Source organism: Chroicocephalus ridibundus, chromosome 1 (assembly GCF_963924245.1).
Source record: "Chroicocephalus ridibundus chromosome 1, bChrRid1.1, whole genome shotgun sequence".
Taxonomy (NCBI): domain Eukaryota; kingdom Metazoa; phylum Chordata; class Aves; order Charadriiformes; family Laridae; genus Chroicocephalus; species Chroicocephalus ridibundus.
Genome location: NC_086284.1, coordinates 105278515 through 105297563, shown reverse-complemented (window position 1 = coordinate 105297563; position 19049 = coordinate 105278515). Strand labels below are relative to the sequence as shown.

The following is a 19049-nucleotide window of genomic DNA, read 5'->3' as shown; positions in this document are numbered from 1 at the left end:
GCCCAGCGGAGCACTCGCTTCGAAAGGTTTCCTGAAAGCCGGGTGGCGTGAAGCGCCGTCTCGCCGGACATCTTTGCTCGCCTCACAGTGCCGGGTGAGCCCACCAGAGGCTTGACCAGCCGACGGCCTGACCGCCGGGGAACGGGCTCTGGGCTTCTTCGAGGAGAGAATGAAGATCAATTAGGACGGGTAGCATTTAGACACTGCCAACTTTGAGGGATGGCTGGCGTGTCCGGCAGCTGTGTGTTTTGCTGTGGGTGAATGAAATCAAAGCCAGTGGTTCATCTCACTTTTGAGGTACTGGAGTACTGTGTCCAGCTTTGGAGTCCTCAGCACAAAGAAGGACATGGACCTGTTGGAATGGGTCCAGAGGAGGCCACAAAGATGATGAGAGGGCTGGAGCACCTCTGCTATGAAGACAGGCTGAGAGAGTTGGGGTTGTTCAGCCTGGAGAAGAGAAGGCTCCGGGGAGACCTTATAGTGGCCTTCCAGTACCTGAAGGGAGCTACAGGAGAGATGGGGAGGGACTCTTTATCAGGGAGTGTAGCGATAAGATGAGGGGTAACAGTTTTAAACTGAAAGAGGGTAGATTTAGTTTGGATATCAGGAAGAAATTTTTCACTCTGGGGGTGGTGAGGCACTGGAACATGTTGCCCAGAGAAGTTGTGTCTGCCCCATCCCTGGAAGTGTTCAAGGCCAGGCTGGATGGGGCTTTGAGCAGCCTGGTCTAGTGGGAGGTGTCCCTGCCCATGGCAGGGGGGTTGGAACTAGATGGTCTTTAAGGTCCCTTCCAATTCTAACCATTCTATGATTCATGTTTTCCTGAAATAGGTAAGATAGCTTTGCTTGATTCATTGTACTATATGCAGTTCACTGCCTCCTTTTGTCAGGGGTTCTGAGCGGTGGTGGTCGTTCCTGGGAACCATCATCTGTGCGGTAAAGGGATAAGGAGTATTGTGGCAGTGGCTGATGTTGGCTCCTTCAGAGTCTGTCTTCCACTGTTGAATTCAGCGTACTGTCTCCCCGACATTTCTCTGAGTACCTGCAGTGATACATGTCTCAGAAAGAGTTAAGAGCCTTCATTGCCATGGATGGCAAAAACCAGTCATAAAACTTTGCAGGCTCCAGTCAAGTATTTTGCTTAGTACAAACCTAACTTGTTCAAATGGAAGCAAAATGTACTGATAAGAAGACTAAATACACGCAAGTTGCCATTATCCAGGGTAATCCTGAGTAATATGTGTGCTACAGGACACACTGAAGAGGCCTTAGGAGGCTCACCTTGACATCTCTGCAAGTAGCTGAGGTCCAGCCAGTAGACAGTGGAGCTGCTCCTGTATGGACCTGCTTTAGGTTTGATAAGTTTTATTAACTTTGCCTCTGTGCCACACAAAATCAAACATACTGTTTCAAGACAAGAACTTCAAGGCCTTAGAAATAATACTGTTGCGTTTAGGCCACACAGTATCTGAGCCTGTAACCCAGCAGAGGCTAAGTTGCTCTACCTCTGCAGCACAGATAGGCTGCAAGGTTAATTAAATCACTTGATATGTGTTGCTTAAGCAACCTCAAGAGGACATTTAGTTTTACTGTCCAATAATTCTTAAAATTCAGTTTTAACCTGTAACGCATCATGGCAGTGTAAAAAAGAGTGGTGATAGAAAACAAAACTACATAAAGCACCCCATGAATGAACTTCAAAAAAATCTGTACGCAGTTTTGCTAGAAGTATTTAGAGGCAGATGCCACTTGAGGCAGACGAGGGAACCTATTCAGACCTGACTATTGTGACCAAGGAGTGTGGGCATTTCCAAAAGAAAGTGCTGGGGTTTGGTATAGGGGGCATAACCCCGTTTTATCCCTCTGTTCTTCCTTCCAATGTATCTGCACCACACTGCAACTAGGAAAGAAGGAAATGTCTGTCCTGTTCTACAGCCAAGATGGCAGAAACTGTATTTTATAAAGCAACTTCTGTGATTTATTCTTAGCCATGGAGATCAGAGGGGGTACTCACTCCTAAGTCAATGCAGAAGGCTTTTCATAGTCATGAGCATGAAGTCACAGGCCTTATATCAATAGCTGAATGCATTCTAGTCAGAGACATTAATTTTAGGTCAGAGAGGAAAGATGGTTCAAGTGGTTAGACTGCTGATCAGTAACTGCAGGATGTGTTTCAGCTTTGTGTGTATGACTAATAACCTGCATGACCTCAGGCAAGTCTCTAGTGATTTATCAGCACTTAAAAGCTTTGTCATTTTTTTACCATACATTTTGCATTCTCAATGCCATCATCTGGATGTAGCTACCTCATTGTTGCAGGACTTAACATGAGTACGTTTTTTTCCAGATAGGAAATAGAATGGTTAAATGATAAAATGGCTTCCTGGAAATTTTGCAGTCTTCAGCTAGGAAGTCCATGGTTCTTTTCCTGTAGGATCTTATCACTTGCCTAGGTGGATTGCCAACCTGGGCTTAAATTATGATGCCCCAAACAGTATTGATTTGTATCAAAAAATGTTTCTGAACTCATTGGTATATATTGGTATTCTTCTCCTTCCTTGATTTTCACCAAGACAAATAACAGAAGAATCAAGGCAATAGTATGTAGGGTGCTAAAGAAACATGATTTTACTATTAAAAACGCTTATTAAGTTTATACTCGTTATAACCTTTCCATAACAAGAAAGGATGGATAATTATCTCTTCATAACTTCTGAAATCTGTTCTCTGATTTTTCAGGGATGGCCTCTCCAAAGCGCTCACTTTGTCAGAACCTTAGTAAATGTTAGCTTAGAAATTAAATGAGGGGTTATTATTGCCTGGCAATGTGGCATGTTAACCTTGTGAGCATTCATCCTACTAAGAAGGTGATATTCCCTTTCTGAGTCTTCAATAATTAAAATGCTGTTATTTTATTAGTCTCTCAAGTGGTTATATACAGGAAATGTAGCTTGCATAATGTTGGAACTACAGCAAAAGACAAAGTCAGCTCATGCAGGCCAACAGTAGCCATCACAGCATTGCATGGCACTTCTTGTTGAGTCAACTCTACTTGAGTAAGTTAAGCAACTTGGGGGTGAAAGGCACAGCTCTTCTTATTCAGCAGTTCATCTGTCCAGTTCACTCCAGTTTAGGCTTCTTCCTAAGTGTTGTTTTTGCTTGGAGAAGTAAATTTACCCATGTTTGTTTCTACTCCTAATATTGTAGAGTCATAAAGTCAGTGTTGCTCAACGATTCCCAACTCCAGGTCCAGTATTTTAAACCAGGACAGTTGCCACAAAGGCAGTCCCATCTCCGGCTGCTTGTTTCACCTCTGCATTCTCCTTTCCCTTCTCTCAAATCTTCTGTTGCCAAACTTTTTTGCCCCCATGCGATAAACCAGCTTAGGGAACCGATCTGCATTAAGACTAACCAAAAAGAAAACCGGCCAGCTTTCAGGTTCCATGGCTGTGCAAAGCCTTGGGCTGGCACAAGGAGAGATGAAGGGAGACAGGGCTGCAGTCTCCCTGTGGCAGTGTTGCCTTATGCTATCTTCAGATATTTCAGGAACCGCCCTGTTGGTACAGTGCTTTTGTTGAAGCTTATGCTAGCTACATTTTCTAAAGCGAGAATACCACCAAAACTAAAATATATATGTATGTTTGTGATTATGAATATATACAATATACATATCTGTCCATCTGTATTCAACTATCACTAAAACACCTCTTTCTGTTATAATCAGGAGTTATTTGGGACTCGCTGTCTAATCATGACTTTGACTTGGCCTTGATCTTTTTTTAGCTACTCTTCTACACCATTTATATTCTGCACAGACATTGCCATGCTAAAAGACCATCCAAAGGTCAGAGGGTTGGCTATTGGCAGTTGGCTGCCCTTTTGCCAGTCAAAATCTATTACTGTACACGTGGAAATCCCCAGCTTATCTGTAGGCACATGTTTTTCAAATTCTAGGATGGTAAAATTTTAACAATATCTTGGGAAGTTCATAAAAAGAACAGAATGTTAATTTCTATTTGCTTAATCAGCAGTGGAAACCTGACCAATTCGAAAACAAGGGATAGAAGAGTATCTGTTGAAGTTGTGAGTATAACGTCTGACTGTGTTTGTCCAACAACACTGACATCTGGCCAATGAAAAATGTGAGTGGCATGTTGAGGGAAGCCTGAGGACCATACCTGGTTTGCAGAGAATCATACTTACACCTGAAACAGAGAATTGTGAACCACATAGGGCTGAACATTCAGGGTGAACATAATTCTCTTAGTAATAGCAGCAGCAGTTACATCAGCTTTTCCCAGATTGTGCTTATCACACTTGTGACATAATGAGAAGGAGCACTCTAATCAACTAGAGTACTTCTAATCAACTGAGTACTTCTTAGGTCATTTTGTCCATAGCTCCTGCGTTAAATGCTACCCTCATCCTGGATTTATCTTGCTTGCTGGTACAGAGGATTGCAAGCTAGACAGGAAAGCAAGATTTCCTTACCATTTGTGTATTCTTACCTCAGTGTATGTGCTTTCTGCTATAGCTAATCCAGTTAGTTTGAGTCACTGGAAAGCACTTCTGGGGATTTTAGAGGAGTATTGCCTTTGCATGGGATCAGTAGATTAAATTGTTCGAAAATGTTGACATACTAAAATAATGATGACAGTTGCCATCTGAGTTAGGGACCCAGTATGTTTGATTCTGCCTACACAAGTGTCAAGAATTCAGAGGTTCCTCTAAACAAATAAGATTGGAAAGGATGATAGTCTCACAAAGGAATTGATGCTGTTTGTACTGATTTTGTTTTGCAGGTACAATCAAGGTATAAAATCATGCTGTGACACTGGTACAGTACACACCAAAATAGAATTCAGCAGCCTCTATTTCATGAGAGAAAGCAAAATTGTTGAGGTCTTCTGGTGTTGATGCCATAAGAAAGAAAGCATAATTGGGCAAAAATGACATCTTCTAGATAGTGAGTTCTGTTTTGTATTAGGAGGTCCAATCCAGGATCAGATAAGGACTAGAGAAGCATCTCTCTTCAGTTTTCAAAGTGGTCATATGGGAACCTTTTTCCAGTGGAGTGCACAGGAGCCTGAAAATACCTGTAAATACAAGCCAACTGCTATTGAAAGTTCAGCTGTTCTTGTTGGGGTGGGAAGAATTTATCAGTACCTATGTGGATCATCAAACTGAGGAGTGGGAGGGAAATAGGAATTTTTGGCTGTAATTAGAAAAGATAGGAAATAGTGGAAGAGGGCTGAGGGCTTGGCATTGAATAGATGAAGACTTCTGCAGAAATAGCACCCAAATGAAGTCATAAAGAGTAAAATAAATACCAACTGTCTGCAGACTCTTGAAAACAAGCTACTACCACACCCGATTTGCATTTCTTTCAGCTCTGCAGACACTAAGCAGAAAAAAAAATGTAGCTAAAAGCTAGGATTCTGAGATCAAGACCACAGTTTATGTTGGTTGGCACGTGGACAACTGAGATCTGTGTTCTTCTTTCTTCACTGTGTCCTGCCTTCACTTGGATGCCCAATATGGAATTTTCTAAGGATACCCTAAATCAGTACTAGATCTTCAGGACAAAGACAGGAGTTTTTCCAATTTTTAATACTTTGTTTCTCTACCCAAATAATTTTGAAGACCTTGTCCAAGTAACTACAAATTTTGTTTCTCTTATTGTCCCCATTCTTATCTGGGGATTAATTTTAGGGTTCTTAATTGCATGTCATCTGAATATATCTGTTAAGAAATCCATTAATTCTCCAGAACTCAGGTCAGTCTCCTGGCCCACCTGTCTCTGAATTGGGACCAGGGTCTGCAGAGCACTCTCCTTGCTACCAGCGTAGAATGTGACCCATCAGCATGACCTGTGGAACTTCTGTGTGTCCCATTATTTCCTGGCTATGCTGTCAGTCCTGTGTATCTGCCAGCAGCTTGGAAATTGGCCTGAATGTGTGCTTGGTTGTGAATCAAAAGAATTCCAGAGGCACCTTTGCAGTCCTCATTTCTGCACTGCATAACCTTCCTAGCTGTAACTAAGAATCATACTTACATACAAAGAATAAGCAGAGAACATTTTCTAATAAACAACTTCAAAACAGGTAATTGTGAATGTACCGGTGTTGTACTATGTATAACAAAGGAAGTGCTCATGTCCTGGAGGTTTATTTAAGAAGAGACAATCACTCTAATGTACACCTAATCAGCAAACTAATGTTTGTACTGTGCTATGACGATATGTAAAGCTACAGAATACTGCATTACTTTGTTCACTCAGATTTATGTGTATTTACTAAGTATTTGATCTCCGGATACCTTGCATACTACACAATGAATGGGTGAAATGAGACTGAGAGAACTAGGCTGAGGGAAGCAAAAGGATAAAGGATGTTACGGGACATCGAAGTTCCAAGGTGAAGGTGGCAACACCACATCCCTGACTCAGCAGTATCAGTAGTTTTCCTTTTGGCTACCAGACAGATTTAATTCTGAACCCTGTATTGAGGTTAAGATTCTTGAAGCAGTAATTGAGCAGTAAAGAAATCTCTGCCTTTTTTGCTTTTGAAGGATAATTGTACCAACTGTTTTTCATCGCTAGTATTGCTTATCTTTCCAGCTCTGCAGGCTAGGTGTTCATTGCTTAGCAAAGAATAGATTTTATCTGTGATGCATTTGAGCTTCTTCATTTTTATTATTTTTATTTTTTTTAACATAGTACAGTGAAGTGAATGTCTAAATGTTTGTTACGCATCTTTATGGTCTAGGTTCTGAGTTCTGTTGACTAAAATATGGGCATCAGTAAGCCATGTATGTGATTCACAACACATTCTCTGCTAATTATTCTCTTGCATGAAAATGGTCCAACAGCATTGCACCAGTTATTTTGATCCATTAACAGATGTCCTTGCTGTCAGCCAGCTGGCGAAGAGACAGCAGAAGACATTAAACCAGTGCTTGAAGTGGGACAATGTGGCAGAAAGCCATACCACCACGCTCTTACTTTGAACATCAGCAAGTCACCCGTTTAGGAGGGAGTCATCTATGTTCCCAACACCTACAGAAACTGAGAGAGCAATTGTCTTGTTTGATCACTTACAAAGGCTTTGGATAAGCTGGCCCAGAGGACACCACCCTCACAGAAAGCAGCGGTGGAAGGCAGAGCATACAAGATTCCAAACCATGCTGCGATGTTTTTGCTTCATTTGAACTTAGTTTGATTTATTAATATAAGAAGAAGGGCTATGAAGATGATTAGGGGACTAGAACATCTCTCTTATGAAGAAAGGCTGAGGGACTTGGGTCTTTTCAGTCTGAAAAAAAGACGACTGAGGGGGGATCTTATGAATGTGTATAAATACTTAAAGGGTGGGTGCCAGGAGGATGGGCCCAGGCTCTTTTCAGTGGTGCCCAGTGACAGAACAAGAGGTAAGAGGCACAAACCTGAACATAGGAAGTTCCATCTAAACATGAGGAGGAACTTCTTTACTTTGAGGGTGGCAGAGCACTGGCACAGGCTGCCCAGAGAGGCTGTGGAGTCTCCATCTCTGCAGACATTCAAAACCCGCCTGGACGCGTTCCTGTGCAACCTGCTCTAGGTGACCCTCCTCTGGCAGGGGGGTTGGACTAGATGATCTCCAGAGGTCCTTTCATTCTGTGATTCTCTGATTCTGTGTAATTGATCAATTAGACTTTGTACATGAATGCTTTGTACGTGAATTCAGAAAAATACAGTGGAGTAGGATTCAGAAAGATATCTTTGGGAAATATGGGGAAACCCAAAGCAGTCACTCAGCAGTGTATGATTAAATTTACGGTGCTTTTGAAAACACAAGTTTAACTCCCTTTGCTCTCCTCAGCAGTTTAATGCCTGCTTTTCAAGACTTCATAGTCCCTGAAATTTGAACTCTCACAGCTCATGGGGTACTTTGTGCCTTCATACCTCCAATCCTCTACAATACAGCCTAACGGGCACTTTGTCTTTAATCTTGAATTTCTGTTACCGCTGTCACTTACAGGAGAACTACAGAAGAAGATGCTCTGTTCTGATGAAACTTCTAAAGGATTATGAATTTGAGAGCAAATAATTGATTTTACATACCAGAATCACAGTCCAAGCTGTAACAGTGAAATACAGAGTTTATGCTTTTAAGGGTAACATGTACAGTATTTTTACTGTAAAAAAAAAATTCTTATGATTTACCCACTGATAATGTAGGTTACGTTACTAGTAACAGTGTGGCTTATTCAGTTAATCTATGCTCAGACTTAGTAGTTATAATAAATTTTCCCAGGACCAACAATAGGGTGAAAATAAGGGAACTTTTAGAACAAGTGTGATTACAGTTTTTTTCCTGTTGTATGATATGGTTCCAAAAAGTTCCAAATGCCCCAGGAGCCCTCCTGCAGACTTCTCAGCAGCTCTAAAGAAAAGGTTATTTTCAGTTGTGCATTTATCTCTAGTTGCCTGTGTTAAAGGATTCCAGATATGTGCTTTCAATGTTTCTCCCTGAAATCTTGGAGAAAAGAATGAATCCACTGCGTAACATCTTACAGTCTCATAGGAGCTTACTGCTTCAACTTTTTGTGTCTATTTCTTGGTTTTAGGAGGCTTAAGTGAGGTTATGGTGAAATCTGTGAGTGGTAGTGTGAAGATGAATAGCAAAAACCTTGTAATGTTTGGATATTCTGAATTTTAAAAAAAGGGGTTTCATGAGCAAGTGAAATTGGATGATGTTTTGTAATCATGGCAAATTATGGCTTGTAAAAAAAATTTAAGAGAAAAAATATTTGAAACAGTTTTCCTTACTTTTTTTGCATTTTTAAAATTCAAAAGCAGCCTGTCATGTCTATATGCCATGGTTTTTGTAACTTTTTGAAAGCAAAGCTTTAAAATTGAAATGTCATCAACTGATAAGCTGTGGTAATAGAAACTATCCAGTTCTAGTAAACAGCATGCTGTTACTGGATTTAACATTTCAAGAATTGAGGGCTTTATTAATAGCTAGTTTTGTTCATTTAAAACCACTGTCATTTTATTTATGGCTGTAAAATTGTAGAAAGTAAGTGAATGAAATGGGAGTAATTTTCATTTTAGGTATTTCAATAGTAATTTTCTAATTTTGCACTGTGTTTGAAGACTTGTAATGCTCAAGTGGCAGACAAGTTGATGATCTAGACTGTATCCTGGAATGTATAATTTTCCCAAAAATAATGTATGTGCTACCCCAGATATCTTACAGCTTCTCTGATGGTGTCATTGACAGCTACTTCAGACTGCAGCTTGTGTTTCATAATGTTTCATCTGAAATGGACAGTTAACCGACATTAAGATCTAACTGCTCATCTAAAGGAAAGGCATTCAAGGTATGGTGAAGGCTCTCACATAGGTAGAGATGTATATTGCAAGATGAGAATCTTAAACATTTTTATCAGGACCCTGTAATTCAGATAATTTAAAGATCAATATTCCCTGCTGCCTCCCTGTGAGGGTGGCATTCCTGTCACTCTCCCATGAGAATCGGGATTTAGAGAGCTCAAGCAGGAGCTACAGCATTCTGCATATAGTTCATGGTGTTAAAACAATTAGCTAGTATTGCCAACAGAGCTTTTTTAAAAAAAAAGTATTAGAAAAGATTCATTACAGGTTTAGTTTAGAGGTTTCATTTTGCTCTTGGATTATTGTGGATGAACACATGAAGAAAATCATAAAATCAAAACCAGGACGTCATTAGGGGCTTACGTGGTATGGGGAATCAAGGTTGTTTTCTGAGAAAAATTGCTGTAGCAAAGGGAATTTCTTAAATTGATTAAGGAGTTTTACATTAACATGCCATACTATTGAACAGTCAGTATCAAAATAGTCAATAGGTTTCAAATGGTACCATATTATACTGTCCTGATCCAGTTCTCCTCCTATTGTCTTCAAAGGCTCTTTGACATGAGATGGATTAATTTCTCAAATGTGTCCTCTAAGGGGCAGCATTGAAGAGCGTGTCTCTGTAAACGGCTGCTTCTACTCATAATATGGAGTAGGTGTGAGTGACTAACAAATTAGTGCTTATTCTCTGTTGTCTGGAATTACGGGCTTTCAAAGGTAACCAGTGTGTTTGGGAGTCATTACTGCCAATCTCTTAAAAATCCTGTAGCAGACATGTTTCCGTTTAAGTGATAAAACCATTGGAATTCTCCCCTGTGGAGTACTGAAAATCATACAAAAAAGTAGGGTATTTTATTAATATTTTTTTAGTGAGAAACTGATGGCAGAGCCTATTTGCATTTCTTTCTTGTGAGAAATATCAATATTATGTCATTTCTAAAACAATATGTCATCTTGACTAATGCTAATTGGATAATGTCAAGTCTTTCCTGTCAGTATTGCACTTAAACAGTATTGTGTGGGTGACTTAATATGGGAATATTCCGGAGTATTAATATCACTGCTTAGTCCTGTACATTAGATCATGAGAACATCTGCTTCTTCCTTATTAAAGTCCTGTGATAAGAGGAAGAGTGTGGCATTAATAATGACAAAACAGTAGCGCTTGGTCCTTCACTTGCAGTCTGCCTCAGGGGCAGGGGTAATCATTTAGGAAGAGCAAAGTTCAAGGGCTCTTTTCCCCCTCTGAAAAAGCAGCAGTTTACTGTCTTTACCCTACTTTGTCTTGTCAGTGTTCCAATAGAAAGTTGGTAGAGTCTTGTTTTCTGAGCAGGAGCTGTCCCTAGGTAAGGTGGCCTTTGAAATTGTCTTGTATAATTTATCTGCCAGAGCGAAGTCTTTTTTTTTTTTTTTCCCTAGTGTGCCTTTATAGTATCTTTGGGTTTATAAAAATATAATATCTTTCATTGGAACAAGCAATTTTGTCTGAATTTGGTTTCATGGAGGAAAGTGGCATGAGCATCCATCATTGAAGACCATATCAGAGATGGACAAGGGTGCCAAACCAACTGTAGGTTGGTTCCAAACCAACTGGAGGCAGGTCATAATTCTAACAATTTTTGACTTTTTAACCATGATGATTTATTGTTTAACGTAGTTCATTCTACAGAACAAGATAAATTAATGTACACACATCCTGTCATTGTGTGATAGTCATGTGCCTAATATATCTACTGCACTGCTGAACTGTCTGTTCTGCTCTTGGTGGTTATATTATCATACATTTTCTCTTCAGGGAGGGAGGAAAGATGAATATCTGGAGGAAGTGTGAGGACTTCCTGGTCTATTATAAGCTGCATTTACTAATGAATTTTTTTTGCTAATAAATATTGTATCATTTATTGTTTCTAAACTTCTATGTTTGCATCTGGCATTATTAACTGAGGCAGTTTCAGTGCTGAATCAGCAGTGAGGTTTCAAGTATGGGCAAAATACCAGCTGCTGCTGGAGATTTTGCCACATTCTTTTGGATGCTGATTTCTTCCTTAAAGCAGCAAAGCTTCATGACAGAGTGTGTTGACTTAGAAGTCTTGTGTGTATATCCATGAGAGCACGATGACCTCAGCCATCATGAACAAGTGAGGCTGTAATGTCTTGTAGTATCCTTTTCAGGTAAATTCTTAAGTAAGTTAAGCTAAGCATCCCCTTAAGGAACAGCAAGTCCAATTGAAATGGAGTGATTAGTCCACTTTCACATGGATATGAGAGAATTGTCTTTGTATCCTAGGATAGTTGGATGTGGTTCAGTAGCACAATTGGTAAGCAAGTTGATGCATTTGCGTTTAAGTGGTTGTGAGAAAGTGCTGGTGTTTCCAGTTAGCCTGTGCTAGCCAATTCTAGCTTTGAACATTCGGCTGCTGATCTCCCAGTGAATTACTGCACACTATCTATCCATATATGCCTTCATCATTCCCTGTTGAGATGACCGATCATCATTCTTCCCATAATTAGTTTCTAAAGGTTATTTCCATCTCTATGCTGATGTGAGTAAAGCGTGTAAGTTTGCACCTGTTGATTTCTGACAATAGTGAGTCTTTTCCAGTAATATTTCTAACTTCAACTTTCATCTTATTTCCCATGCAAGAGATACAGAAGGATCTTTGGCAGCATCATATCTCAAAGGCTTCAGTTTTCTTCCTCCCAGCGGAATTAGCTTCCCACAATTTCTGTCTAGAGTTTGCTGTGGAAGCAAAGGAGTTTTTCACCAGTCAGGTTTTCAAATGATTCAAGATGCAGTTATTTCTAGATGGTCTTAAGGCAGGTGTAAAAATTGTCAAGTCAGCTTCTGAAAATCCCCATTACCTTGACTGAGACAGTTTTTTAATTTCCAACAATCTTCTTTGTTAGATCTGTATGATCCTGTATAAGTGAATTCAGCTATTGCATATCAATTTGCCATTAATTATAAAGTTTCTTGTTCTATTTTTTAAGTCAGTGCTCAGTGTATGTTTCATGCTGGTTTTAATGAGTTCATTTAATCTGATAGGGTTCATCCATTTGTGAGTGTAGAGCTTGGGTGAAAGTACATTATTTTACCTGTGCTAAAATACTACCAAGGCAAGAAGACTGGAGGTAGTATCTGAGAACAGTAAGGAAGTGCTCTGTTGGCTGCTCCAGTTATCAGGACTTGGGATGTTAGGTTGTGAGTGAGGTGCAACAAGACTAAATAATGTATATTTGATCTATACCTTTCCATTATCCAAAAGACAAGAAAGAAGTATTCTTCTCTGGTTCTGTATTTCTGGCTGGGAAAACTGTGATTTGATTGCCTCATATTGGATGTTCTGATCTCACCTAGGATAACTGCTGCTGTAGTGAAAACCACTTCTCTACCCAGTTCCATGCAGACTTGAAGTGGTTATCCTTATGGACTGCAAGAAGAGATCAGGCCAACAAAGAAATCTGATTTTTGTGGCTGGTGTGAGGACACTTATTCATTTACCATGGTAGACAAATGGAATATACCATCTAGCTTTTAATATTTGGCAAATTCTGAGCCATGCAATCCAAGTGGTATTAGAAATTCTACAGGTAATGTGGAGTTAAAGGACGTGACTCACCAATGTTTATGCTTTCAAAATCAATTCTCTATAGCATGGCACAGCTTCACCCTGACCAGCCCCACTGTCAGTAAAGGATAGCAAAGTCCTCCCAGTGGGAGATTTTTAACAAATTTTGCTGCAGAAATAAGTTAATCAGAAATTGACAAAAATGGGATTCTGTTTGAACTCAGGGGAATCTATAAAATGAAGATTTTGCTCTGTGTGCAGTTTTAGGCAAAGCATTTTTTTTTTTAATTTCTTTTTGGAACATCTTCCATATGCTAGAATATTTAAAGTGCATTTTTAAATAGTGACTGGCAATCTGTGAAACACCATTTTAGCATGAATGAGGTCATATGCTACTAAAATACTACTTATACTAGGAAACTGAGATGAATTGAAAGTAGCACAGCTAAAAAAGGGAAGGCAACAGGTGTTTTATTAGATAGCAGATATTGGCTTTTTTTACATCTGTAGAATAACTGATACTTCATCCTAAAAATTGTTACAAATTTGCATGTTTCTACTACCGAATATCAGTAAGTCCCACTGTTCCTAATTTAGAGTGTTTCTTTAAGGTGCTTTTGATGAATAAAACATGATATCCCCTTTTTAGCATATCACCAGTTTCATAATGTGACACAGGATTGAAAGAATTTTGCTTGGGTACCAGGCATCTGATGCCTAAGAGTATGCTGGAAAGGAAACAGGGCAGGCTGTGCTCCTGCAGAAAAAAAAATGGAGTTATCAGCATTCTGTAATTTTCAGAGAGGTGACTGTAAGATGTATGTGCAGCCTGTTACAAAGAAGTATTTTTTGTGTTGCAATAAATAGGAGGATAATTTTCTTAGATGTGCAGATTTTAGTCACCTACTTAGTGAATAAGAGAAATGGGATTTCTCTCTACCCAAAATTTACAATGCCTTTGACTATTAATTTGAGCAAGTCATGGAAGTAAGGCATCCTGGACTTCAATCTCCCCATTGTTTAAAATTGAGATCTTCCCTAGTTTATTGATAAAAAGTAATTCAGAGAACCTTTTAAAAAGTACTGTTTAAATCCATATTGTTGAGGGGTTTCACACCATAGCCCCAATAATAAATAGATGATAAAATGGTTACAGCCAAATCATTCATCCTGATGCTTGAAATGTAATATTCTGTACACAGAATGATATAATATTCTCATATTTTAAAAATACACTGCCTTCCATAGTTTCAGGTGACTAATCATTGTGTAAAGCACGGAACTGATATTTAAATGCAAATCAGGGACCTTTTGGTTTATGCAGTTTTGGTATCTTAGCACATGATTCATAGCTTTCAGGAGCAGCACATCCCTTTGAAGCATATGAAGTGAAGTACAGGTGATTCCACTTCCTTTTGTAAAGTGTGTATAATAATACAGATTTAACTAGAAACGCTGACATTTAAAAAACACGTATATAATGGATACAAAATATAACATTTTGCCTTGGTCTTCACTGGCGAGGGCTCTAGCCATACTGCCCGGGTTGCAGGAGGCAAAGGCAGGGACTGGGAGAATAAGGAACAGCCCACTGTAGAATACCAGGTTCAAGACCATCTGAAGAACCTGAAGGTGCACAAGTCCGTGGGACCTGATGAGATTCATCTGCAGGTCCTGAGGGAACAGATGGATGAAGTTGTGAAGCCACTATCCATCATATTTGGGAAGTCATGGCAGTCCGTGGAAGTTCCCTCTGACTGGAAAAGCGGAAACATAACCCCCATTTTCAAAAAGGGAAAAAAAGAAGACACAGGAAACTACAGGCCAGACAGTCTCACCTCTGTTCCTGGCAAGATTATGGGGCACATCCTCCTGGAAACTCTGCTAAGGCACATGAAAAATAAGGAGGGGATTGGTGACAGCCAACATGGCTTCAATAAGGGCAAATTTAGTGGCCTTGTATGACAGTGTTATAGTGTTGATGGAGAAGGGAAGAGGAACTGACATCATCTACCTGGACTTGTGCAAAGCATTTGACACTGTCCCACATGACACCTTTATGTCTAAATTGGAGAGGCATAGATTTGATGGATGGACCACTCGGTGGATAAGGAATTGGCTCGATGGCCACACTCAAAGTGTTGCGGTCGACGGCTTGATGTCCCAAGTGGCAACCAGTGATGAGTGGCTTTCCTCAGGAGTTGGTACTAGGACCAGTACTATTTAACATCTTTGTTGTTAATATAGATGGTGGGATCGAGTGCACCCTCAGCAAGTTTGGCAACACCACCAAGCTGTGTGTTGCAGTCAACATGCTGCGGGAAAGGGGTGCCATCCAGAGGGACCTGGACAGCTTAAGAAGTGGGCCTGAGCAAACCTCATGAAGTTCAACAAACCTCATGAAGTTCAACATGGCCAAGTGCAAGGTCCTTCACATGGGTCATGGCACTCCCAAGCTCAAATACAGACTGGGTGAAGAATGGATTGAGAACAGCCCTTGGGAAAAGGACTTGGGGGTGTTGGTTGATGAGTAGCTCAACATGAACTGGCAATGTGTGCTTGCAGCCCAGAAAGCCAACTGCATCCTGGGCTAGATCAAAAGAAGCATGGCCAGCAGATCAAGGGAGGTGATTCTAATGCTCTACTCCGCTCTGGTGAGACCCCACTTGGAGTACTGCGTCCAGCTCTGGAGCCCCCAACGTAAGAAGGACATGGATCTGTTGAGAACGGGTCCAGAGGAGGGCCACAAAGATGATCAAAGGGCTGGAGAACCTCTGCTATGAGGACAGGCTGAGGGAGCCTGGAGAAGAGAAGGCTCCAGGGAGACCTTATAGTGGCCTTCCAGTACCTAAAGGGGCATACAGGAGAGATGGGGAGGGACTCTTTATCAGGGAGTGTAGTGACAGGACGAGGGGTAGTGGTTTTAAACTGAAAGAGGGGAGATTTAGATTGGATATTAGGAAGAAATTCTTTCCTGTGAGGGTGGTGAGACACTGGAACACGTTGCCCAGAGAAGTTGTGGCTGCCCCATATCTGGAGGTGTTCAAGGCCAGGCTGGATGGGGCTTTGAGCAGCCTGTTCTAGTGGGAGGTGTCCCTGCCCATGGCAGGGGGGTTGAAACTAGATGATCTTTACGGTCCCTTCCAACTCTAACTATTCTATGATTATATGATTAATGATAAAATGATTATGAACTCAATTTTTGAATGCACATACTATTTAAACTGAGTACAACTAAAGTGTCAGTCTGGAAATGTGGAGTGTCAGAGCCATCTGGAAACACCACCCCTGGGCTATTCAGCCATCATTTCTGTCCAAGACCCTTGCTGTCATGGCTATTGAAGATTTTCCATGTCTTAAGACTTTACATAGAGAGGCTTTTTTAGGCTTTACTGTAATGGCATGTAATGAAGGCACTCATACCATCTAAATACCATCTGTCCATACAAAGCAGAAGAGGATCTTACGATCTGGGGGAAACCCTGGCTCCGTGGAAGCTGAAGCAGAATATTTTTAGTGATTTCACTGGAGCGAGGTTTTTCTGTATCTTCAAGCAAGTACTTTCACAGTAATTGGGCCTGGAGCTGGAGATCAGTATCAACTGCTGATGGTATTGAGCTGTAGAATGTTATTTGCAATAGTGGTGGTGATCAGAGACAAATCTCTCCCCCCGGCTTCCAAAGGAGACATATGGGGAGGAGCCCTCAATCTTTTCAGAAACACATCAAGAGAAGATAAAATGGTCAGCACAGTCAGAGGCACACTCCCGCATTTCACTAACTCTTTGGGCCAGAGCCCATAGTCTGCTCTGAAATCACGCTGCAGTTAAAATGACGGCCTCTCCAGATACCTAACTAATAATGTAGCTGTCTGATACCCTCCTGGGTCATCGCTTGGGGAAAGGCAGTGTGGGTAAAATATCTTTGTAGTTTAGTCATTTAAAAGTATGAAAAAGGTCTTTTGAGGCCACAAGGGCAACTTCTGGCTTCCTGAGATTTGCGGTGATTAGATCAATCCTGGGCTAGGGCCAGGAAGTGAGAGGGTGAGGAAGGATGAAAATTTAACTTCAGACCTTGAGATCACTATTTGTCCTGCAACCTCTCTATATGTCAGCTGAGACAAGAGAATCTAGCAATGTTCCTATACAGGAGATCTGGTTTAGATAAACCTTTTCCATTTGGAATTTTAAAATATAAAATATACCTTCAAAATACATTTTGAAATATAAAAGGAGAGACGTCTTTTCAAGCATGGAACAATAGATATGAAGATATTCTGTATAATCATTCCATAATCGTTCTCCACTTTTTTCCATTTGTTCCAATGACTGATAGCAGTCAATCAAAGAAGTCATATAGGCAGTACATGTGCATGACACAGCTACAGGAAATAAGAGTTTAAGCTGAAGAAATTAATCTCTCTTGTGATACTTCAAGATTTAGCTATTAATTGCTTGCCTGTGGTTTCAAAACTGACAAAAGCTATCCAAAATCGCACTAGGGAATCCTCCAAGTTCAGTCAAATCTCTGATTTAGTCAGCTTGAGCTATCACTGCCATCACCAGCTCATCTATAAATACCTCTGCTTTCACAGCGTACGCATTCTGAAACTTGCCCGTTGCCTCCTCTGAAGTGCAGGGCTGTACCGTCTGCTATGAGACAAGCCTGGCTTGACCAAAGCCAACATGAACCTAGCCTAACGCGCCAAGCCCATCCCTTGTTGTTAGCTTTGATAGTCGCTGCTATCATTTGATAGTTCGCCTGTAGCCAGTCCAAGTTGGCAGTGTCAGCCCAAGCTGATTGGAGCTGCAGACATTTTTGCTGACTGGAGTCATGCTATCTTTGCCAGTTTGCTGGAATAGACACAGACAGTGATTGGGTCATGCTGAAAACATTCCTGTCCTATGAAGCAAGTCTGTTTGTATTTTAGGTTTGCCAGGACTAATGAATTAAAAATCTTGGGCTCGCCACAGTTTGCTGCTTAATAATGCCTGTGACAGAAGGATTTTTTCCTCTCTGAAGCGTGACAGCATCATAATCCCTCGTCACTGGCAAGGAGAGGAAGGAAAAACAGAATTGTGGAGAAAAGCGGAAAAGGGTGATCTTCTGGGACAGCAAAGCCTATGGGAAGTGCAGGTAGCAGCATGTTGCCCTGACAGCTGTCTCAGCTTCTCAGACCTTGTCAGTTTGTTGCTATGCAGCAGGTGCAGCCTTTTCTTTTATTGAAGCTTTACTCCATAAAGGCAACGACAAGCCAAGGCAGTGGCTGGCCCTGGATTATACAAGTGCAGACACTCCGCTAAGTGAGGTAAGGCAACAGGTGTGAAAACTGAACTAAACTGATAGAGCTGTAACAGCACTTAATCTGAGTTCTGCTGCAGATTTTTTATGGAGAAACAGCAGCCAATTCTATAGGCAATTGTTGTGAAGAAGAGAGCTGCTCATTAAATCTCATTAAATTCCAGGTTGCCCACTCACCCTCATCTCTGTCTACAGAGATGTTGTTCTTCATGCATGGAGAAAGCAGGTGGGGAACTGGGGGCAGTCAGTCTGTGTGTTTCCTGTATCACCTGGTTAGCACACAGGCTGCTTCCATCCCTCTCTGTTCTCTTTGATTGCTTTTTGTGATGAAGAGCTTGAGGATTCTGCACAAAAAGGAGTGAAGAGATAAATGCAATATATAAAAGAAATAGATAGCAGGGTAATGGCTGTGTATAAGGATGAGATTTCTTTTTGTGGATTGGAATAAAATGAAAACGCTCTTCTGTGTTACAATAGAATTCACCATTGCTTACTGACGGGGTATTGATTTTTGCCCTCACATAGTAGGTGGTTAAAAGAGGTAATTTAAAGACATCGCAGACCACAGAGTATGTGGCTGGGATGAGACAACAGATTTGCTCCTAGCAATATTATGGCAACTTTAAAACCTCTAGCAGAATGCATCATTTTAGTTTCTTAGGCTATGATATGAAATGTTAAGTATACTCTTATGTGGAAGACCACTTGAGACAGTAAGCAGATGTCAGGGCAGTGTGTACCACCAACACAGAATGATGAACAGCCTTGTTTCAAGGATGTGCTTGTCACTTAAAATCTCTC

General features: G+C 40.7%; 1 protein-coding gene across 7 annotated transcripts in view; it reads left to right on the top strand.

Annotated features, from left to right (window-relative positions):
* The window catches only part of MAP3K7CL (MAP3K7 C-terminal like), a 50256-nt gene that overhangs the window by 273 nt on the left and 30934 nt on the right, over nucleotides 1-19049 (top strand). For 2 of the 7 annotated variants that reach the window (XM_063347047.1, XM_063347002.1), the window contains exon 2: nucleotides 17878-18255. The exons of 2 other annotated variants lie outside the window; for them this stretch is intronic. The gene's annotated coding sequence lies outside the window, so the exon portion shown is untranslated. Of the gene's footprint in view, nucleotides 1-9231; nucleotides 9367-17877; nucleotides 18256-19049 lie in introns of those variants that run through there. 3 more of the 7 variants (XM_063347020.1, XM_063347029.1, XM_063347039.1) reach the window with 3 other exon arrangements.